Here is a 24,353-nt window from a genome sequence, read left to right as displayed (position 1 = left end):
GCAGAACAATGTATTATAACAAAAAGATCAATGTTATTCACTTCACCTGTCAGTGTTTCTCATGCTGAGGCTGATTAATGGATTACAGGATGCCTTTGTTTCTGCTGAATCGATCCTTTACGCAGTGCGAGTTCAGATCACTGAGGTAGACCCACTCTTTTAATGACACTGTAAGATCACATGATACTGCACCTTATCGGAATAAAATATCTCAAACCTGCCGAGTAAAATCGGCGTTTTGGTCCAATTCTGATCTTCGCCAGCCTTGGAACTCCATTATAGCTAGAGTGCTTAAGGCGCCCGGCTGGTTGCAGTGACCTTGTATGTTCATAAAGTCTTCTGGCAATGTTACACTAATGCTGCAATAAGCAGCTACATTATCCCTCTGAACATATTACAGCACTAAAGCCCCGCTTTTGTAAGAAACTGACAGCGATTAATCAAATCAGCAACAGCAAACCTCTCATTAGTCATTAATTATATCAAACTCAGCTTGCCTCTCAAAATAATACCTTGTTAATTTAGCAGGCACAATGGGGGAACCGATACCTCCTTATTATTGCTTTTTCACGGGCGAGCTCCCATTATTTTTTTCTTTGTTTACAACAGTGGGTGGCTCAGGGGCACGCTGCCCTTTGCGCTAATAAATCCCATCTTCTCTGTATGTAAAGGTGAGGGGAGCTGAGGCTGACTAAATGATGAAATCAAAGGGTTTGTGCCATCCTGACGACACTGCGAGAAAGAAGAGCAACTCCTCAGATGTAGCTGCTTGGGGGCTTTAAATATTTTATTAAAGGAGGGAAATGTGCCTCAGAATGAAACATCTTCACCAACAAACACATTTCTGTGGGTGTGTATGTGTCACATTTTTGCATGACACACATGAATGCGGCTGCTGGTGGAAACAATAATGGATTATGTCACCTTGCTGGCATCTTTTCCTGCCTGCTTATTTAGACGTGAGTACTTGTTGACAGAGAGGGACGTGCTTCTGTTTCTTTTGCTTCTTTACAGGACTGACACAAGCGTTGATTGGTTTTACGCATTCCCCGCTGAACGCACGGACAGTACGCGCGCGTGTGCGTGTGTCTTCCACCCTCCTGCCTTCTCTGCATCTGACAGTGTCCCTCCCTCTTTCTTTCTCTCCTCCTCCTCCTCGCTCTCTCATTAGGCTTCACACCGGCAAAACACCGACGCACTCTCTTTCCCTTAACCCGGAGAATAAACACGGAGCGGCGGCTGGAGCAGCATTGACCTCCCCCCTCCTCCCGGTGCGCACCATCCATGGTCCTCCACTGGATGTCTGTCTGTCTGACAGGACGGTATGTTGAAATATTCATTATTTCCTCTGCTAGTTTGCTCATGCAGCGCAGTCGTGTGCGTTTTTATTTCACTATCGGGCTTTATTTCCTTGTATTTGTCCCCCCTTTTTACGCGTAATTCGCCAACGATTACGCCGCTTTGTTCCAGTCTCGCAGTGCTGCAGTGGGGGAAAAAAGGGCATTTATTCAAGCTGCAGCTGCTCCATAGAGCAGATCATTTCAGAACGAGCATGGACTTTGCCCGCTTGCTTTGCTGTTCTCTGCCTTGGGATGAATAACATTGTGGGAATGAAGCAGAAGCTGGGGCAAGTTGTAGCGTCGTTTTGTGCCCACTTGCCCAGGCAGTGTTGATAGGAGAGCTGCAAAACCACCTCCTTCACCCCACCACTTTCTACGTGATGTTCTCATCCACAGCTCAGCCTTGATTTTCTCCGTGGATCCTTTAAAGTTGTTGCTTTGAAAGCTTCAAGAGATCAGCTGTTCAGTTGGCCTGTCAGGACAAACTGGATCTGCTATTGGTTCAGCCTGTGTGTGCTCCAACACACCCAGCACCAATTATGCAACAGCCACTCTGACACATACACACTGATGTTTCCATTGTCACACCCTCTCATCACCAGCCCTGGTTTGAATGTACTAAATGGTTCTGTTCCGCTTCTAAAAAAGAAAACAAAACAAAACAAGTAAAGTGCATTTATCGTTCATGGGTTTTTTTCTGCTTTAGCTCACAATGAATGAATGAATCTGTCAGTGATGTGATGTGACTTCAGCTGAGTACTGTAGAGCCTGTTGGCTACAGCTGTGAAGCAACACTGTGCCTGCCTGCATGCTGAGGCAGGTCCATGTGAGCAAATAGCTTCACCTTTGGCCCTTTGGCTTTCACCTGTTGTGTGGAATCACATGCATCATCGAAGAAACAAGCCTTCTGGATGCTTTAGGAGCACATGCCTGCTTTGTTTTACTGTGTTTCTACATTTACTGCATCTACAGTATGTCTGTGTTTTTTCATTCATTTACAGTCTTCTAATTTTGGACTCTATTGCAATGCTAGTGAGGCAAAATGACATTTCCAAATGTTAAGGTTGAAACCTCCTCTGACTGTTAAAAGTGTTTATGTCTTGCCCTTGCAATTTTTGCAAGTCAGAGCGATTGGGTGGCTCCATTTCCTCTGCAGTGTTCTGGTCTGCTCCCTGTTGCTGTACAGGTGGGCTCAAAATACTTCGTCAAACTCTTCCTCCAGGCCACACAGGCGCTGTCAGCCTCAGCTGGCAGACCTGCTGTCACACCGCATCCGTGTCGTTAACATCGGACACACTTCTGTGCCTGCTGTGTCAGCCTTGCCTAGTCAGCCTGCCAGGCAGCCTCCCTTTGAGGCATCACCTGATGCTTCTTCTTCTTCTCGCCCCCCCTCGCCTAACTGCTGGCGAGCCATTACCTCATCTCCGCACCCGTTTCCACACTGTTTGCTTGTCAGCACGTTCACATGAATTTGTGATGATATGAAGTTTAGAAACTTTAAAGTGAATCAAGCTCAAAGATTCTCTGTGGCTTCTTCTTCTTCTTCTTCTTTTTAACTGTAGCATGCGTGTACAAAAAGTCTTGCTACTAGTGTGTAGATGTCAGTGTTTGTGTGAGTTCAGATGCCCAAGGGTGCTGCTGGGATTTCACAGCCCAGCATGCTGCCTAACACCATTTGCAATTCAAATGAGCATGTATGAGGCATCTGAAGCAGCCCAGCTCTCCTCTTTTTCTCTTTGGAGGCAATCATTCCACGCACTTGCACGTTAACTCAACCATTTCTTACTTCAGTGTTATACTGCATCTCTGCTTGAAAACGGAGGCAGTTTGTGGCTTCTCAGTTACACAGGAGGAATATTTTCATGTGACCGTCTTGCTTGAGCCATAGGTTATTTCATATGACCTGTAGCGTTTGGTGCAGACAAGGAATGCTGCATAATTGTGTTTGGGTCACCCTGATGTTACCAACAATGATGACAATGGTGTCACAGATCGTGTGTGTGTGTGTGTGTGTGTGTGTGTGTGTGTGTGTGTGTGTTCTACACTTGGCTGTCATTGCTGTTGGCCCAGCTGCATGTTCTGTGACCCGTCATGTTTTTGTAGCTTGGTGAGTGTGGTGACGTCTCTTCCTGCCTCCTGAACTCCAGTGACCAATCAGACGCACTAACACACACACATGTGTTTATACACACGTGGACAAAATTGTTGGTACCCCTCAGTTAAAGAAGGAAAAACCCACAATTCTCACTGAAATCACTTGAAACTCACAAAAGTAACAATAAATAAAAATTTATTGAAAATTAAATAATCAAAATCAGCCATCACTTTTGAATTGTTGATTAACATAATTATTTAAAAAAACAAACTAATGAAATAGGGCTGGACAAAAATGATGGTACCCGTAACTTAATATTTTGTTGCACAACCTTTTGAGGCAATCACTGCAATTAAACGATTTCTGTATTTGTCAATGAGCGTTCTGCAGCTGTCAACAGGTATTTTGGCCCACTCCTCATGAGCAAACAGCTCCAGTTGTCTCAGGTTTGATGGGTGTCTTCTCCAAATGGCATGTTTCAGCTCCTTCCACATATGTTCAATGGCATTCAGATCTGGGCTCATAGAAGGCCACTTTAGAATAGTCCAACGCTTTTCTCTCAGCCATTCTTGGGTGTTTTTGGCTGTGTGTTTTGGATCGTTGTCCTGTTGGAAGACCCATGACCTGCGACTGAGACCAAGCTTTCTGACACTGGGCAGCACATTTCTCTCCAGAATGCCTTGATAGTCTTCAGATTTCATCGTACCTTGCACACTTTCAAGACACCCTGTGCCAGATGCAGCAAAGCAGCCCCAAAACATTACTGAGCCTCCTCCATGTTTCACCGTAGGGACAGTGTTCTTTTCTTCGTATGCTTGGTTTTTGAGTCTATGAACATAGAGTTGATGTGCCTTACCAAAAAGCTCCAGTTTGGTCTCATCTGTCCAAAGGACATTCTCCCAGAAGCTTTGTGGCTTGTCAACATGCATTTTTGCAAATTCCAGTCTGGCTTTTTTATGAGTTTTTTTCAGCAGTGGTGTCCTCCTTGGTCGTCTCCCATGAAGTCCACTTTGGCTCAAACAACGACGAATGGTGCGATCTGACACTGATGTACCTTGGCCTTGGAGTTCACCTTTAATTTCTTTGGAGGTTGCTCTGGGCTCTTTGGATACAATTCCAACGATCCGTCTCTTCAATTTGTCATCAATTTTCCTCTTGCGGCCACGTCCAGGGAGGTTAACTACTGTCCCGTGGGTCTTGAACTTCTGAATAATATGAGCCACTGTTGTCACAGGAACTTCAAGCTGTTTAGAGATGGTCTTATAGCCTTTACCTTTAAGATGTTTGTCTATAATTTTTTTTCGGATGTCCTGGGACAATTCTCTCCTTCGCTTTCTGTTGTCCATGTTCAGTGTGGTACACACCTTTTCACCAAACAGCAGGGTGACTACTTGTCTCCTTTTAAATAGGCAGACTGACTGATTATGAGTTTGGAAACACCTGTGATGTCAATTAAATGACACACCTGAGTTAATCATGTCACTCTGGTCAAATAGTTTTCAATCTTTTATAGAGGTACCATCATTTTTGTCCAGGCCTGTTTCATTAGTTTGTTTTTTTAAATAATTATGTTAATCAACAATTCAAAAGTAATGGCTGTTTTTGATTATTTAATTTTCAATAAATTTTTATTTATTGTTACTTTTGTGAGTTTCAAGTGATTTCAGTGAGAATTGTGGGTTTTTCCTTCTTTAACTGAGGGGTACCAACAATTTTGTCCACGTGTGTACTTCTATATTTGTGAGGACTCTACTACCTTCAACCCTCAAATCCATTTGTAACCCTCTGTGTGTAATCCCTACAATTGTGAATCTATATGGAACACCACTGTGATACTATATATTTATGGGTGACATTTTCTAATTGTTGTGCTTGCATTCTCTAGCTGCCATGCTGTGGAGTTGTTTTCACTGATAATGTAGCTGCATTCCAATTGCATGGCTACACACAGGGGGAAACGGTGCATGTATGTACAAGACGTGATGTGGGAGGCAAAATCTGGTGTATCCATATATTACAGATTTAATCAAACCATATTGATTACATGAGTTTCTTCTCATAAACCAAAACTAAAATGTAAAGAGGCATCTCCCATGATATCATTCTACAAAGCCATAAAGCACAGGAAAAAATGATCAAACATGGTCTTAGATTTATAGTCAAACTTTAAAAACTTTGGCTCCTACATTTCCCATAATGCAACCCAACAGCATTTTCTTTTCTTACACCTTCCATTTCTCCCTAACCAGCCTCATTTTGCAGACTCGATGCCAACAATGTGTCACACAGGTTTTCTGCTAAATATCTAAACTCAGTGTGTTCTGATAACATCATCAGGGTTATTATCTCAGAAATTAGAAACCTCCTCCACAGATCCAGGAGACTTAATATAGATGTTTTCACAGCTGAGTAGCACCATCTCCACTACACCAACCTTTTTGTGTTAAATCAGTAGAATACTCTTTTAAGAAATCCCGTTTTAGCCCTTAAAAGTCTTTATTCTTGGTCTCACTCCAGAATGGACTAGACATACTACAAGTGGATGATGTCTGCATATGCAATCGCATTACACACATGCACATTAGAAAACATGATGGTGACTCGATAGCTAGAGAAAGCAGCTGCTGTATTTCCACTGGCTGAACATCAGGAAAAAAACCTGCAAAAAAACAAGAGAGACAATATTGTGTGTGACTGCTTAAACAGAACAAGTACAATACAAACATGCAGTGCATGAAAAGCTGACTTTTCCAGAGCGTGCACAGGTGATACAAACAAACAAGAACTAATTTACATCATGCAGACAGGTGAAAACAATGATTCAGCTTTGAAAAGTCAAAGCCGGAATGTCCTCATTATCCTTGAATGTCTTCGTATTAGCCTGAAAGCATTCAATAAATACATGTTGAGAGGTTTTTTTTATCAGGAACAACATGCTGAAAAAAAAACAGACTCTTTAGATGGATATGAAGGTGTGTTACTCTGTATAAAGATGGAGGATGCCTTACCACTTTCTTTCAGTGTGCAAAAATGAAGCCACAATATTGCAGAAATGGGCGCTGCCATCTTGCTGCTGACATCATTTGCAACCAGTCTGAGCAGTTGTGTCCAGGGTTGGAGACGTGGTGCTGACTGCCAAGCACAAATTTAAGCACACCCCTTTTGTGCTCGGTGTAGCCCAGATGTCACAATCTTTTTTTGTCTTGGATGCTCACTGTACGCTGCTGGTTTGAATTATTTATCCAGAAAAACTCTGTCGTAGTCGTCGCTTCTCTCCTCCATGGATTGGTTGTGGTCTTCACTGACTAACAATAGCACCAACTCGACTTTCTAACATACTAATAAGGTCGCATAATGTCCTCCAGATCCCTTAGAATATCTGTCAGTACAGCTACCTGCAGAACAGCTCTTTTTGCGTGTGTCTTCTTTTGCACAATTCCTGAACATTACATACATACATCATTATCATCATCTAATCAGACACAGACTCAACATGCATCAGCGTGCTAGCAAGTACTGAGAATGACAGAAACCTTGTTGAAAAATGCTTAATTTGTGGTGCAGTTTTTGCAGTTTGGCTCATGTTTCCGCTAACATGAAGGAGGCGGGGCGAGCTAACAGGCCGATCCAGGCGATTTGACTTCTATCATGCCATCCATCCTCAAATAGAGTCTAAAGTTGAAGTAAATATTTACTACTTTTATTTGCAAGCCAAACATTGTTTACACGCCATGTCAGTGATACCTGATAAGGGATGAGTAGCTCTGTGTTATTGATTGTCAGCTGATACAGCAGCCGGATCTGTAGTACAACCGTACAGCAGCTCTGTGTTTGTTTACATAATATGCACAGAGACTTAATCTTTTTCTGATTTACATGCTCTTTTGTCAGCTTTATATGGAACAAGCAAAAGAGGATAACACGACATTACCGCTGCTGAGTCCGGCAGCACAATCGCAGCGGTTGTGTGCTTTTGTTTTATGCGAATTGAATTAAGCCTCATCAGAATGCTGCATCCACTGCAGTCCTGTTAAAATCTTGTTAGGGGGCAGACTCTAACATCACATTGTTGACAAGTGTCTCTGGGGGTTGCCAGCAGCAGTGCCCGCACTTATTCTGTCCTCCCTATTGTTTCTTTTGAGGGTCTCTCTCTTCCACCTCCTGCCAGTTGTGTTGCTGTTTGTCTGATCAGAGCTTTATTTTTAGCTTTCGGTCACACAGCTTCGCTTCGGGTGAGTTATTGCCTTCTTCAGATTGCATCATTCCATCTGCACTCAGATGTGAGAATAGAGAAAGAGGAGCTATTTCATGCTGTGAGACAGTTTTATTTCACCATTCTGTTTCCCACCTTTGGTCATATGGCTCTTCACAGTGGCTGAGAAGCATCACTTTGTCCTTCTGAAGGAGAAGCAGGAAGCTTTACCCTGAGCAGCAGCAGCAGCGCTTGATTACAGTGAGTCAGCAGGTTCTCCGTTTTTTTCCTTTTTCCTTTGCATACCTACACTCGTCTCCCCTGCTCCCTCTTCATCGCTGCTGTCTTTGAACAAATCCCCGTCCGCTCAAGGATGAGACTCATCATGTTGTTGTCTGACTTTGATGTGGTGCACCAACACTGGTAATGCTGCTCTTTTTATTCGCCTCCCCACAGTAAAACAGAAATCATATTTCTGGCAAAGTTGGTTCTTGTGGGGAAAAGAGAGCAGCTGCCATTTCTTTATAGGCGGTTTATTCTTTCCCTTTCTGAGGTCTTACTGTGGAAATACTTTTTCTCCAGCTATTTTGGCCTCTTCCAACAAACCTAGCCAGCAGCCATTGTTTTCTTTTGGCCACTTCACACTTGGCAATCATTAATTAGAGTATTTGCATTCAACAGTTGTGGAGGAAGGCTTAATTCCATTGTTCGTCTGTGCTCACTTCTGCACCGTGTGATTGCCTGAGTGAATCGAGGAAGTGCTAAGGTCGATCTCGGTGTAAAATATAAAAAAAACACATAAAAACAAGACATGGAAAGCAGGATTTGGAGAGATTAGAGTTGCAAAAAATCGAAACAATACCCTGCTTACTGCTGCTGAGGAAAACACAGGTGACTTGACTATTATTACGGCATGATTAAGTTGCATGTTGCAGGAAAAATCGAGCTGAGTTTGGCCCAGCTTAACTGCTCTGTGATTAAAATTTGCTTCTGCGTAGTTAACGAGATATGCGGCTCAGCTAAGGACCGCAGGTACACTCTGACCTCTGCATTATATTTCACTGGTAATTAGACTGAGAGATGATTGCGTACCAAATGCCCAGCGAAGCTGGTGGGTGTATAGTCGGCATGCAGGCTGGCTGGGTAGCACTCAGTGTTTTCTCATTGATGAGAAACGTGTTTGCGAAGCGTCATGCTGCCTGTGTTTGTTGCAGTGGTCTGTAGATCCACAGACTTCTCCCATTGACTCTGGGTCCCGTCGTCTAAACTGGTCAGACAGGTTGGAAGGCAGAGCCACAGTCATTGCTCCACAGTTTGCACACTCACAGTCAGAGAATGTGCATTTACCCCACGTCTTGTGTGTTTTTCTGTGTTTACTGCACCAACTTGCTTTATTTTCAGCCTTGTGAAGGATCAACTGTACGGTACACACACACACACACACACACACACACACACACACACACACACACACGCAGGCAATCTGGACTTAGTTGCAAAACATACAAGTTGTGTACACACTCATTCCTCCATTGAATCTCCTTCAAGACTTAATGTTATTAGGCCATCTGTGAGGAATATCTTCAGATCTTCTTTATGTGGTGCCTTCTGTCAGAAGTCAAGCAGTCATGTTGACCCTTTCATACTTGGCTGTAGCGCGTCATGCTGTGGTTCACCACAAGGCCCATCTAAAAGCTATTTGGACCGAGCCACATGATCTTATTTCCAAATGGTGTTATGGGGAGATTTTTTGAACGTTCAATCAAAACGTTCAACTTTAAATCAACATGGACAGAAAACCCCCCTAGAATAATCTAAATTTTGCAACAAAGAATGCTGTGTGATACAACGCAACAGCTCCTAAACAACTGAACAAACCTTCTGATGATTGTTTTCTGGCATTATTTGACAGAAATGAATAGGCATCTCTGGTTATTTGCACATTACTAATTGCACAGTTCTCATTTTTTTTAAATATTTTTCTGCCTACTTGCATACCATCTATACAGTTTTTAGCTTTAGTATATACATTCTGTACATTTACTTTATTTTTTCTTTCTCTACATCTCCCTGTGTGCTCTGCTCTTATCACCTATTTCTACATATTCTGTATGTTTAATATGCTGCTGGTTTGTTGAATTTCACTCAGGATCAGTCCAGTGTTTAGTTTAGTGACTTTACTACAATATACTGTGCATTTATATTTCACAACATTATCACTGTATTTTACATAACTGAATGTAAAAGTCACATCTTCCAGGCAGTCCCGAGTCTTACAGTTATGTATGCACACAATAAAATCAGCTTGTGTTGACTAAAAACTTTTGTCCAGATAGATGATCCATCACAGTGAATATTGCAAATATGTGCAATTTTGTCACAGTTACTTGAAGTATGACTGCATCATTTCCTGCAGTGGGAATAAATCATCACATTAGTGTAATACTGGCCACAGTGTGATGATGTATTAGTGCATGAGGCTGACAGGTAGTAGTGGAAAAAAGACATATTTGGACCCATGTGTGCTATTGCAGTTTGTTGGCTATTAGAAAAGGCATTTTTCAGATTTGGTTCTGCATTTATGCATAATGGGGAAGCCCTCAAATTAGAGTCTGTAAAGATGCATTTTTAATGGAACAATCTGTCAAAACAAAACAGAACATGGCAAAAACTCAGTAGATATCTCATTCAAGAGCGCTTCATCGGGCTTTTCATGCAGCTAATGAGAATTAGTATGCAGTCATGTGAAACAGTTGATTTTTTTTCAACATATCCAAATAAACAAGCTTTAGATCCTCTTAATAAAGGTTAAATACACAAACAGATGATATCTAAAATGGACACATTTTCATATTTTAAAGAAATAGTATCAGCCACAAGAAAAAAGTCAGCACATTTATTTCACTTTCATATCGATACCCTCTTAAATTAATGGTCTGTCATTTTGTCAGAAAACACAAATATCATATTATATAATATTATGTTACAGAGGTAGAATCACATGACCTGTTGAACTGAGGATGTATGTGATTCTATCAGAGGTGGCCAGCATCATGAGGAGATGTTTTAGGCAGAAAAAAATCATTTTTGTCAAAAAATGACACGCTATTATTTTAGGAATGAGACAATATTGAAAGCGAAAATTAGAATCTGCAGTTCCAGATTAGGTGCCAATGATTAGAACGTCCTTCAGCTGTAACAAGGCTGGAGTTTATTTAAACCTCCGCTGTCCTCTTTGCTAGTGAAATCCGTGGTGCAATCATGCCAACATCTAAAGAGCTCTCTAAGTCCTTGGGGGAAAAAAAAATGTTGCGGATGTCTGCGAGTCTGGCAAGACTTTTAAAAGATCTCCAAATGATCTCAAATAAATCATTTTTATTGTGAGGACAGTCATCTACGAGTGGCACAGATTTCAAGCCAGTTTGTCTAAGACTGGCCACTCAATTAAATTCAGCCCAAGAGCAGAGTGAGTGTTTGATTTCAAAAAAAAAAAAAAAAAAAAAGCCCCAACATTTGCAGTTGTCTGTGTCAAAATGTTGAATCTACAATCAGAAAGAGATGCACAAATGTGACCTGCATGGGAGGCATGCCAGGAAAAAAATCCTTTCCTGCCCATCGGATATATTAGAGCAAAACTACAGTTTGCAAATGAACACAGAAGCAAACGCGAGGCCTTTAGTGCCCTGGACTGATGAATCAGAGATGGAGTTGTTTGTCGAGGTGGGCGACCAGACGATCTCTTATCACGATGATCTTAATTTGATCTGTTTTTCAGAGGAATTATTCAGATTGCATAATTAAATAAACAAACAACACCTCACCAAATCTCCCTGCTTCGCCTAAACTCAGCAAAATCCTGACTGGTTGCGAAATGATTACCACTCACTGCTTGTTTTGGAGGCGTAGCTTCCTTTGTAGACAGAAGGCAGCATTTCCAATGAAGAATAGGGGCAAATGGACCAACACCCTGAATTCTTCTTATCAGATACTGTGAATGTAAATAGTTACTGTTTACATTTGAGTAGGTTAATAATGTAACCTCTGTGTCGTTTGATTCACTCAGCAGATTCATTATTTGGCAGTTGACTGTGCAAAAGTCTGACATTATGTGCAGTTTTTAAACTGTTTTTTTTCTGGTTAGTAATGGTCTGTTTTAAAGTTTATTCACTTCATATGTTGCTGAAGTTGATAACTGATTTAACTCGCTGTACAATGTGATACTTTTTTGCCGTTTTCCGTGCTAGTCTATTATTGTAGCGGTGTGTGGGGTTGGTTGAGGCTGTATATTTGAAAGTAGTAATTTAGTAATTACTTGAGTAATTTGCTACTCTGGCAGCAGGCTGTCAGAGATTTTATTTCTATCCATAAATGTTGTAAGGTAAGCTCAGGCAGTTCTCATGCCCTCATACCCACGTAAGGTTATATTTTCAGGATAAAAATGGAGCAAAAACAGGCAGCAGAGATTATGAGTCTAGCATTAAGTCAAATAAACAGGCTCTGTATCCACACAGCCAAATGGTTTCATCTAAATCTAAGGAGAGAATTGTAATTCAGGCTATGGATTGTTATTCTATCCCAAAAGATCATCATATAGTCTTGATCAGATCGTACACCTCAGTGTTGTTTGTCCCCAGTAACAGTTTGAGGATCTGAAACAGGCAGCAAAACTCTCAAAACATCAGCTGCTGAAGGAATTTTGCCATAAATATTGTAACTTAAGCTAACACAGTTCTCATGTTCTCTTTATAAGCATCTAAGTGGTACAGATAACCACCTCCAGTTATAATTTTCAGGATAAAATCAGAGCAAAAACAGGTGACAGAGATTATGAGACTTGCTTTAAGTCAAATTAACAGGCTCCATATCCAGACAGCCAGACGGGTTCAAGTAAATCTGAAGGGAGAGTTGAAATTCAGGACATGGATTGTAATTCTGCCCCAAAAGATCGCAATCTTTTGGGGCGATCGTCCCAACCCCTCATTGTTTGGCCCCAGTAACAGTTTGGGGATCTGAAGCAGGCAATACTTGCAAAAACCCTTCAAATATCAGCAACAGAAGGAGTTTTGCAGAAAGAGTGGTCAAAAATATTCAGCAAACCGGTGTCAAACACTGGTGGACAGTCATGCAAAAGGCTGCAAGAAGTTATTTCTGATAAACACAAACTTTCAAAGTCAAGTGAGTACTTATTCTATCCACAGAAGAATATTGTATTTTGTATTTTTGCCGAATAAATAATTCAAAAGGCAGTTTTTCCTTCCAGTGTTGTTAAAGTATACCATTTTTATCTGAGGAACAAATTTGCTTGTCCAAATATGACAAAAAAAATCAACAGTTTCTATGAGATATTCCTATTTTTCACTTGACTGTATGCAGCCGTATTTGCAGTCATTGTGTGAAATGCTAGATGAAGGTCATTTGAGTGAAATGTAGCTGCTGAACAAATCCATTGCAAAGTGCTGATGGGGTTCACTTTGAACCATTGTTTGTTCTCCTACACACCAGCCTGCATAGGTGTGGAAAGTACAGCTTTTCTACACATTATGGGTGAGTCTGGTCACAATCTTTATTTGTTTTCTGTTTTATATTCTGAAGACACTGCACAGTTGTCGTTTAATTCAGTTCAGATGTTGGGACTTGCCACCTTTTGCAGTGAACTTTAAACTGGCAGAAATAGGATTTTAGTATAAAACTGAGACCTTCAAAATGGAAAAAAATCCCTTTTGTTGCATTTAAAACTGCAAAAATACACATTTAGTTATAAATAGGCACAAAAATGACACAAGCATCCATGTGATTTTTAGTATTTAAGAGCCACAGAGCCATTTTTAGCTCACTGTGAGTTAACTGTAAATATTCTGCTACTATGTATATCCATCATAGCTGAATCAGCTGCATGCTCTGCTGTTCCTCTTTACTATCTTGTTCCTCAGTGTGCCAATATGTGTCTTCTCGCTTCATTAATGAGGCTGTTGATTTATAATCAGCAGGTGCTCTCGTCTGCAGCGGGCTTGCCTGTGAAAATATTCAGCGAGTTTGCAGCAGAAATGTGAGGTGTCCTTGTGTGCTAGTACTAAACCAACAGTACAGCTGACAACAGCATCGCAGAGTCACTGCGTTCAGCAGGCTGCGCCGGTGTGGGGAGGTACTTTAAGGTGGTCCAACCTGCTTAAAATTGTCGTTTTATTGATCATACTTGTGTTTTTGTTGTTATCTCGCCCCACATTGACCCTTTCCCCCAGCCTGCACTCAAAAAGCTGTAAGGCTTCTCTCGGCAACGGAAACCACTCATTGTTTTGGTATCAGCAGCTCCCTCTGTGATAGTCCAATGTTTTCTTTCTTTCTTTCTTTTTTTTTTTAAACTGAAGGCTTTTCTCTAATTGTTCCACGGTTTTTATAGCCTCCTTTGCTGGCCGACATAAAATGTTTCACTCCGCACATACTGATCGTTCATGAATTCTCTGTCATGCATCGATTTCCCCCCCCCCTTCTCTCTTTTGTTTTTATGTTGGCAGTGATAATGAGAGGCTCCTTTATAATTCATGCCATGATTGATGTCCCTCTGGTAGCAGTTTTCGTGCTGCAATCTCACCAGACACTTTTATGCCAACAACAAATGTACCACTGCCAAAAACTCCGGTTTACAGATTAAGACGATCGGTGTTGGCTTTCAGCTGCCATTTAGCAAAACCACACTGTGTTGTCTGCGCAATTGTAGCGCTTGGCAAATGAATGATTCTGCCCACAAAAGTTTAAAAGACGACTCTAAAATGCCTCGGTCTCTGTGCCCGTCCCTGCCTATACGTAAACAAATAGCACTGAGCGCCTTGTTCAGCATCTTTGCAAATCCTCTGACACTGACACCAATAACACAGAGAGCTCCTGTAGCTTCCTTTCAGCCCCAGCACTGATCCTAATAAGGAGATGAATGGCTCTGTACAAACAGTGGAGTTGAGCTGGGGACTGGAGGCGTGCCCACCGCCTCTCTCTTTGTGCTCTCAGGGTGAAATGCCTGTTTCAGTCCCCTATGATCTGCTTGTGATCCTCCGTCGAACTGGACGCCGGTCAGTTCAAGTGTAGAAAGAAGAGAACAGCTCCCACAGCTCCTGCACTGGGCAAAGGTAGTAGTTTGGTGAAACACACAGGCTGAAAGGTGCACGTGGTATGTGAAGTGTCACCTCAGATGACCTTATTGCAGTGTCATCACCATGAATAGGCTAATTCAGGTACGAGGAGAGATGAGGCTGGTTTTGGTCAGTGATCCTCTTCTTCATTCCTAAAGTAATTCACAGGTCAAACACAAGAAGACAACTTGTTTCCTGATTCTGTAACAGGCTTGGTAAGTTCAGTTCAGTTTAGGTAAATTTAAATTCAGTTAGTTCAGTTAAAGTCAGTTCAGTTAAGTTCATTCAGTTCAATTCAATTCAGTTTAATTCAGCTCAGTTCAGTTTAGTTGAATAGAATTTCTTGTTTGGCTTCCCTGATGTGGCCAATTTTCATGCAGTGTGTCATTTCAAAATATCAGATTGTTCAAATTGGTAGACCATGAAACTGTTTTGCCCACTAATATCAATACAACTCTGGCTCACAGCTTACTTCCCTGATTGTAAGTAATAGATGGGCTCAACAGGTCATCCCAAACATCTGAAATGTATACGGAGGAAGAGCCACTAATATGTTGACATAAGAAAGGGATGCTGACACAAAAACACATGAGAATAAGCATCTAACAGATATACAGTTGTGAAAAGCCTGAAGAACACAGATGAGTCTGAGAGCTCATGTTTTATTTGCTGTGGCTGTTCACACAGATTTCCAAGCAGTTTTGTCCATGTCAGACCAGACACGACCATTTTTAGAGTGTGACTTTGATTTGAGGACTTTACAAAGAAGTACTATTGAGGCACTTTTGTAAACAACCAAGATGGCTGCCACAAATGTTGAATGGTCTGTTCAATCTGCAGGTCAGTATTAAAAGAAGAACATCGCAGATTTTCTCTAAAAGACGAACAAACAACCGGGCTTCAAACTTGTTTCAAACTTTTTACACCACTTAGCATGATAGCAGGGGCCGAAACCAACCTATTAGTAATCAATATTGGGATTTGATATATATTTGATACAAAAGTGGAAATACTGGTGTCAATATTTAGAATAGCACAAAGTGTACATTACATTTTAATGACATTTATGTTCAATTAAAAGGGAACGTTTTTACATTTAGCCTTTAGTGCTGATTGGCTGTTACTTGTAAGATGTAACCAGTCAGGTAGTGCTGTGGGCGGGACATTGGTCCAGACTAAAGAGCAGTGACTATAGATGGAGCCAGAATAGCACATTGTTAAAAATGTATTTAAATGTGTCAGGTGTGTTGTGTGAGAAAAGAGTATTAGCAAGAATGAAAGGACAATTTCAAGAAACAGTGGTGAATCCAGAGATGTTGTATAGTTTAGAGACAGTGAGGAAAAGACAGGAGGCAGAGCTCAAGGTAACAGAGATTAAAATGTTGAGGTTCTCTTTGGGAGTGACCAGGATAGATAGGATCAGGAATGAGTACATCAGAGGGACAGCGAATGTTAGATGTTTTGGCGATAAAGCCAGAGAGGCCAGACTGGGATGGTTTGGACATGTACAGAGGAGGGATAGTGAATATATCAGTAGAAGGATGCTGAGTTTTGAACTGCCAGGCAGGAGGCCTAGAGGAAAACCAAAGTAGGAGGTTTATGGATGCAGTGAAAGAGGACAGGAAGGTAGTTGGTGTGAGAGAAGAGGATGCAGAGGATGGGGTTAGATGGAAGGAGATGATCTGGTGTGGCGACCCATGAAGGGAAAAGCCAAAGAAGAAGTAAAAATGGTAAACATTAGGTCTGATAATCGGACAGACCCCAAATCACATTTGATTGGTTGTGGGTCTGTTCATCTGCGTCCGGAGGCATTTTGCTCTGCGCTTGTTGATAACGCTCACTGGAAATTGACCAGAGAGAAATTAACTGAGAGGTTTCAGGCTAATTTGTTTGGCGATGCCAGGCTAGGACAGAGGTGAAATGCAGGCCATGAAAACCATCCGGATTTGGTATTTGGGGCTTTGTGCACCAGTATTGGATTCGTGCTATAAAATTGCTGTCGAAATGATGGTCACACAACGCGGAGGAAGGCGAACCTGGAAAAAAACAATAAAGGTTTAACACTGGGAAATGAGGGCTTTTACACCCACAGTGTCAGTTTGATGTAAGCATGGCTGTCCTCACGTAGATTTCAGTGCTATATTAGGAACCACTATTATTTTAGAAATGGAAGAAAAATGCCATTAAATATTGCCAGAAAGTCTAAAAGCATTTATGTCATTCAGTAATGATACAGATATGTTGATTTTATGGAAATTATTCCATCCTTTCATCTGCATTCTATAAAAAGGGAGAGTGAGAGAAACCACAGTGCTGGATTCTTTGACTAAATTCTCTGATACTCCTTTGGATTTAAGTTGTTTTGTGCAGAACAAGAGCAGTGTTTTCTAGTTAACATAGTGCGATATGTTTTTTGCAAAGGTTGGCTGGTGTTGCATTCAGAGTTTGTACTTGCTTGGAAAGATATAAGATGAAAAGATCATTGTTGGAAATTATTTCTGTGGAGGAAAATGAAATCCATAAACAATGAAAGCCTCAAGAAATCTTCAAGTTATTGTCTCTGCTCTTATTTATTTCTCTTGTGCTCTCACCATAAAAGCCTCCCTTGTAAAGTGGTTTGCATTTGCCCGTGTTGCGTAACAGATGTGGGAGTACACTGTCACAACATCGCTGTGGATTATATATATTTCTGTTGTGTTTTGGTAGCAGGCAGTAGTGCTTTTTTACCAGCATATCCACACATTCAGCTCTTTAGTTGCACGCAAAAAAGGATAAATCACGCCTGACATTTTTTTTTTCTTCCACAAAATATTAAATAACTCTCTCCCACAGGGCAGGGTTTTACACCGAATGAAACTCCTGGGAGCTGGATTGGGATACAGCAGTGACAAAACTAAATCAAGTGTTTAATTCAATTTGACACCTCCTATTAACTGCGGCTTTCACACTTAACAAAGCAGCCGGGCTAATGTTTGTTTAGAGATTTGGACTGCGTTTAAGGATGGATAAGTCAGTGCTTCAGGTCACTTGCTGCTTAGCCTGAGAGCAAACTGGATGAAAGAAATTTCGCTTTGCTTTTTAGAGGTGTCTTATTGCAGCCACTAAGATGGTGGATTGTACCTTTAATGTTGTTTCCCAAGCAGCCAACCATGAATTTCTGGCAGAGGTTGCCTTAAACTCTGGAATGAGATTGAAGAGCCGCCACCTGGATTTTTGCAACAGTTTGACATATTGGAAAGCAACCTTATCTGCTTTCCTTCCGCCCACATGGCATGCACTCCTTTCTGGTATTCTGAAAGCATCTCAGCATGTTGGCTTGTTGTCTGAACTGGTCTGCTGGCTTTCCTGTTAAAGTTGTGATGGCAATCTGAATAGGTCAGACCAAGTAATATTTGCATACCTGCAGCATCAAACAGTCATGGAAACAATTTTCAGCATCTCCAAAGTGAGTTTGGTGCATTGAGACATGTGGAATATCACCAGTGATTTCATGAACTACTTGTAATTATTACAAAAAACAAAACAAAACATTGAGATAGGATGGATTAGACTCTAATGGCACATCATACTGTGTACTTTTCCTCATCCACCTCATATTATGCACTGCAGTTAAATCATCTGTTACATAGCAGATTTAGATTTAGTATCTTGCTGTTTATTGCATCATTATATACATTATGTCTCTAGATGTACTGACCAGTCTCATGTCATGTCTTCATGTATCTTGGCTTTCTACAGGAACATCAGCATTAAACTTACCTGTCTAAGTGACAGAATGTTCTTACCTTAACAGATTGAGACAGTAACGTTGCATATCCCATGTACGAAACAGCTTTTTTTTTTGGTCATTCAGTCTCCTGCTTCATTGCAGAGACAAGAAGTAGCATCAGACAAAAACATCAGACGGGCATATCAGCCTTTGTATGGAGCAACAGGGAAACTCAAATTAACACAAGAAACCAACAGAAATGCCAGATATCATCATGCTTTCCATGTGGTTATTTATCGTGGCTGATGCCAGATTGCAGAAGCCGGAGTGGGAGGAACGCTCTGCTGTGATTGGTCAAATTTAGCACCAACAATTCATCGTTTCCATTCGGTGATCTTCAATTAGATCATCTTGTTCTTCGTTCACTGTGGATGAATGGCACTTGCTGGAGAATTAGCACCACCAGCTGTTCATCTTCATTATGTTAGTGGATGGAAATATGCATTATTTTGCATTTTATTTGGATTTTCTGGAAATTTGGTCAAACTTTGTGCCACATTTGGATAAAAATATGATGGTTTATATTAAGACTGATAGGAAGTCTTACTTTTCATGTTTCCATTTTTTTTGTGCTATGCTAAGCTTTTCTAAGGGTTTTTGTGAACAAGATGTATCAGAATCAGTCTTGATTAGAAGAAACATACTTTACAAACAGAAATAGCCATATCATGGACTTGTGTACAGGAATATGGGAGCCATCTATTTCAACAACATGCTAAGCAGTGTCTACCACATACTTTTTTAGAATGAGTGGTAAACGAGACTGATGTGTTTATTAGATGCAATTCTAGACCGTGAATGGATAAATGCTTGTTATTGAAAAATGTAATCAGCAGTGCAGACTTTGTACAGTTGCTTTTCCGTACGCCACCACATAACTTCAGCTGAGGTGGCGTGTCCAATGCCATTACAGTTTTCAAATAGATAAACAACTATAAAAACATAGAAAACTCGAACCCTCTTCATGACATTTTACATTTCCTTGAGATCAATACCATCATCGTTCATTTCTCTGCTTTCTTTTATAAAATCACTTAATCCCTCTACACTCTGCTAGACAACCATATTCATAATTCATACTTATTACGTTCACATTTTTAATATTTCATGTTTGGAGCGGCCAAAATTGAAGCAATCCTTCTCTGTTTGAAATGTTCGTATTTAATTTCTCTGTGTTGTGAGGCGTCAAGCAGAACGTACCCGTGGAGAAGCTGGGTAAAGCAAAGACGGAACTCATCAGGAAGTCCCATGATTCAAGGATCAATGTTTATGTAACCCTAATTCATATTCACATCCGATTTTCAGACTGGCTTGTAGACTGGAAATAGACACACTTCTGCAAGCAAACTACTAATCGAACATTCAGTGCGGCCACAATGATCTTGTACTGTGTACTTCTCTTCACCTCCCACAAATCGTCCTGTTCTCTAGTGCTGTTGGCTGCCTCTGGGTACCTTTTTTAGATTCACAACCTCGGCAGTGGTGTGAAAGGTTAATAGAGCTGCACCCCTGTAACTCCAGTGCATTGTCCTGCTCCATCATTCGAGCTCTCTTCCCTCCAGGAAACAAGACATTGCTCCACCTGGTGTCTCCCACTCTTTCTTTTTTTTTTTCCCCTTGTCAGTGACCAAACCACTGTGGCATTGCACTCTATTAGAGATACATTAAAGTTCATTAAAAGTGCAGGCAAATTTGCACTGCACATTTCATTAAACTGTGCAACCTGTATGTGTTTAGCTCTTAATTCACCAACAGCAGCTCATTACGCAGTCAGTACCTGGGACTGTGTTTCAAGACCAAATCTCTGCGTGAAGGACAGAACGGCAGCAGCTCCGGTTCATAGATAGGATTTGTCTGTGATTAACAAGCTCGGAAAAGAAATGATAATGCAGGGGAGGCATACTGATGAAGTAATGAGATTCGAGGGAGAAACGCCGCTGCCGGTTCAGCAGAAGAAGGAGCTCAGAGCAGGGCAGGGCAGGTGGAGGGTGGAGGTGATGTTGATACGGCTGATATCTCACCGGAATACTGAGTTAAATGCATTCAAATGAAAAACTGTAAATGTCTCGCCAAAAGGGAGCATTTGCAAACTTATATAGTGACTTCAACCAAGTTAAAGGTCCAGTGTGTAAGATTTGGGGACTCAATTAGCGGACAGAGGATATTAAATATTTAATTCCGTTCTTTTATTAGTTAACATTTGTTTCTTGTTAGCTTTGTTTATCTCCAAGGGGAACATATTGAACTACCGTGTTTCTACAGTAGCCTTGAATGGACAAACTACGCACTAGTTCTAGAGAAGGTTTTATTTTTCTCATGTGTTTATGCCACTAAGTCCTACTCACTGCTTAGTTTTTCTTCTGAATGCATTTTAAGTTTAAGAATGCTCTTTACAAAAAGTTGCATGACCCTAAGTTGAGTGGTTTTCCTTGACGGTGTGGGTGGATAATAAAATAATGCATTTTATTTTCTTCTGGTAGCATTTGTCAGCAAGCTTGTTTATGTCCGTCATGTTCTTTTTATCTCTGTTTTGATCTCAAGCAATGTGTGAGGAAAATATCGAGCCGCTAAATGCTTCATTGTGTTCACCAGCTTGTCTCTAACCGGTGGGCAGGTAGTGCACAGTAGGCCATTCAGAGGTTTTTCATTAGAACTAATTGGAAGCGGTGATGAGCGCAGTGAGACTAGATCACAATAGTAAAGGGCTCTGAGCCAAAACAGTGAGTTAAATGGTGCTGACTTCAAGGCAAAAGAAGCTGTAGAATCTAGTGAAATTTCTCTCTGGGTTTGATAGTGTCCGTAATGTGAGAAATGGGGCTTGATGATGTGATTCTTTTCTCTTTTTTAAGCTTTTTTTTGGTGGCTTTACTCAATAGGCACAGTCAGGAAAGCAGGGAGAAGAATGTGGGGAAGTTATGCAGTAAAGGGCCGTGAGCTGGAATCTAACCCAGGCTGCTGCATACATGAGTCACTCGCTCAACCAGTTGAGCTATCTGGGCGCCTGATGATGTGATTCTAATGGATCCTGAATGACACAGGATTTTTGGCGCTGATGGCAATTTCCAGGAGGTAATAACAAAGGGAAAATCATAGAGCATTGTTTATTACATTTCCAGCAGTTCTTAACACCACTTGACTCCGTGCCATTGTCTGCTTAGCTGTGATGCATACTCTGCTACATGTGCTGCAGACAGTGCTGAGCATATTGTTAGCAATGGAGTTGGATCTGCTGTGTGAAGACATTTCTATATTACCCAAAGCATCTTTTTCTGCATTATGGCTGTACCTTTTAAAAACTGGTGCTTATCAGACACAATATATGCTGATATAACTGGCAGATAATATTGTTAAGACTCTCAACTGTAGTACATAGAAGGTTCCATTGGACTCGAAAGGCTGCAGATAGGAGAAAGTACAGCTGAATAAAGGAGACCAAATAGGATTTTAGAACATTTGGTTATTTCTTAGTGTGGCTGAGAGCAGAGCTGTTGTAATTCTATTAATTCTTGGCAGAGATATGGCCCTATGCATGCAGATTGCACTTCACACACCAGGCAGTCTAACCTTTTGGGCTGACAATTAGCATGTAGGAATTCATGCTCAGTAAAGTGTCAGAAATGAGGTGCAAAATAATAGATATTAAATTTTCCCTCACTCTCTCCTCTCGCCTGCTTTTTCCACTGTAGTGTAGCAAAACTCAATGTGCCATCACTTCTAAAAAGTTTGCAGAACTTACACTTACCTCAATCGTTTTTAAATGATCTGCTTCTCCTTAATGAGAAGCAACTCTCCATGCCAAATCAATTGTCATTGCTCTAATGGAATTAAATATTTTTCAGTTTAATGCTGATCTATGCTTATGCACTTAGTTTGGCTGTCTGTGGAGAACAAATGGGCACTCTGTGACTTGGACAGACCCAACAAGCTTTGTGCTGATGCCTCTTTGTAGCCTTTGGCTGATAATTTACTGTATAACTGCCACATAGTCGCAGCCTCATTCAAGATGGCAACATCATGTCATCGGGATTTTGAACAACAAACGAAATGGCTCCCAGTCTAATATTTATAGACTCTGTGGCATCTCACTTGGAATAATTCAGCCTTACTGGAGCCACATGACTGGTGACTCTTTTCAACGTGGAAGATGAATGAGCTCAGCGGGGCATCACCTCTCTGTGTGCTGGCTCATGTACATCTTGTATTCCTTTATCATCACTCGTCATGCCCACATGAATAATTCACTCACATTATACTTTCAGATTTTTCATACTTGATGGTTAAGGGTGATTATCCATTTTTCAACCAGTGCTGTCCGGTGCAGGTTTGTTGTGTTTGCATGAATATTTAATGTCTGAAGATGGAAACAACATGGCTCCAGCACATTAAATGTTGTCATTCAAATGATTGGTGACAGTGAGGGAGCTGCAGCAGTTTATTAGTGCTCATGTGTTCTGTTCCTGCCTTTGAGCAGTCATCAGTGCAAAATTAAGGACAAACCATTCATCTAATTCAAATAATTATATCTGTGAATTTGTTGCTTCAGAAGTTCCGCAGATTGCTGCAGTGTGTGTGGGTGTGTGTATGTGTGTGTGGCTGCAAGCATGGACTGTCAAAGACTATTGTTCCCCAAAATTGTTTTTCTTTCCCCATTTTGGAAGAACCAAAATTGCCTTGCTTTCAGATTGATAACTCTGCAAATGAAAAAAAAAATATATAATTGATTTAAAATTCATTTTCTAAAACGTAAGCGCAAGTAATGGGCCATGCAAGCTGTTCAATTCTGTTAATAAGTCAAGTATAAAATGGAATACGCTCAAATTTGAGTTACTAGGTTTCCATGTGGCAATAGAACTGATGCGCTACAATGACAGGAGGGCAAGATTTGCATGTTTTTGTAACTCATAAATCAACTCTTAAAAAAGCACACTGATTTTCTTTTAATGCAGTAGTTTCCAGCATTGGTGGACCAACAGTGCTCCTTTATGCCTATAATTCTGTCTTGCAGCATGTGATGTCTGACAGGTTTGCAGAACAGGAAAGGTGACTGAAACTGAACTTGACAGACCTCGACAGACTGTGAACCTCCCAAGTACTCAATATAACATGTATATTTTGTTGACACATTCAGACCATGGCTCTTTATGTGAACATGTTACATTTACAGTAAATGCCCTACCTCAAAAGTGAGATTACTTGCACTAAAGGTACGCTTTGGTCATAACATGTTACATTGGGAAAGTCAAGGCATTACAATGAACACAATACATATTTTCAGTCAGAAACTTTTCTGGATACATTGGTTGTCTTCAGACAAGACTGTCAGTTAAACAACAAAACACATCATTAGTAACTGCCCCATAAAGTGTCATTTTCATGGCTTTACTTATTGCCTTATTGCCTCTTTTCTGATCAGCTAGAGACTACAGCTTATCTGTGCTTTCAAATCACTGTAGAAAAGAAGCCAACTTTATAATGTGACAACACTGCGATTAAGATTTGGTTTGCAGGCACAAAAACATTGTGATTTGGGCTAAAAATGACTATTTCTATATACTATTTATGTATACTATTAAGTTTATGGGGGACCCTCAATGTCAGAGTTGGGATGATAAATACGATCATTGTTGTAATTTGAAAAACAAAACAATGTTGAATATCTGTAAGAAACGAGAAACAAATGCTTTTCTTCCCTATACAAATCTGAAGTCTTCTTGTCCCATCCTTTGACCCAGACCTCCTCCCTGCAAAGACTTTGAAGCTTTGTGCTGTAATAGTGTAACCTTACTTGCCCTGTCATTACTATTGCTGCTATAGAGGACTTTGTCATTTGAACAGC

At 40.8% G+C, this 24,353-nt stretch overlaps 1 protein-coding gene across 10 annotated transcripts in view; it reads left to right on the top strand.

Annotated features, from left to right (window-relative positions):
* The first annotated feature begins 943 nt into the window (after positions 1–943).
* The window catches only part of LOC110954494 (band 4.1-like protein 1), a 98,754-nt gene continuing 75,344 nt past the window's right edge, over positions 944–24,353 (top strand). For 5 of the 10 annotated variants that reach the window (XM_022199051.2, XM_022199049.2, XM_022199050.2 and 2 more), the window contains exon 1: positions 1,057–1,322. The gene's annotated coding sequence lies outside the window, so the exon portion shown is untranslated. Of the gene's footprint in view, positions 960–1,055; positions 1,323–24,353 lie in introns of those variants that run through there. The other 5 variants (XM_051948578.1, XM_022199054.2, XM_051948575.1 and 2 more) reach the window with 4 other exon arrangements.

This window comes from Acanthochromis polyacanthus, chromosome 5, assembly GCF_021347895.1.
Source record: "Acanthochromis polyacanthus isolate Apoly-LR-REF ecotype Palm Island chromosome 5, KAUST_Apoly_ChrSc, whole genome shotgun sequence".
Lineage (NCBI taxonomy): Eukaryota > Metazoa > Chordata > Actinopteri > Pomacentridae > Acanthochromis > Acanthochromis polyacanthus.
The sequence above is the reverse complement of the archived record's forward strand: the minus strand, read 5'-3'. Positions and strand labels throughout refer to the sequence as shown.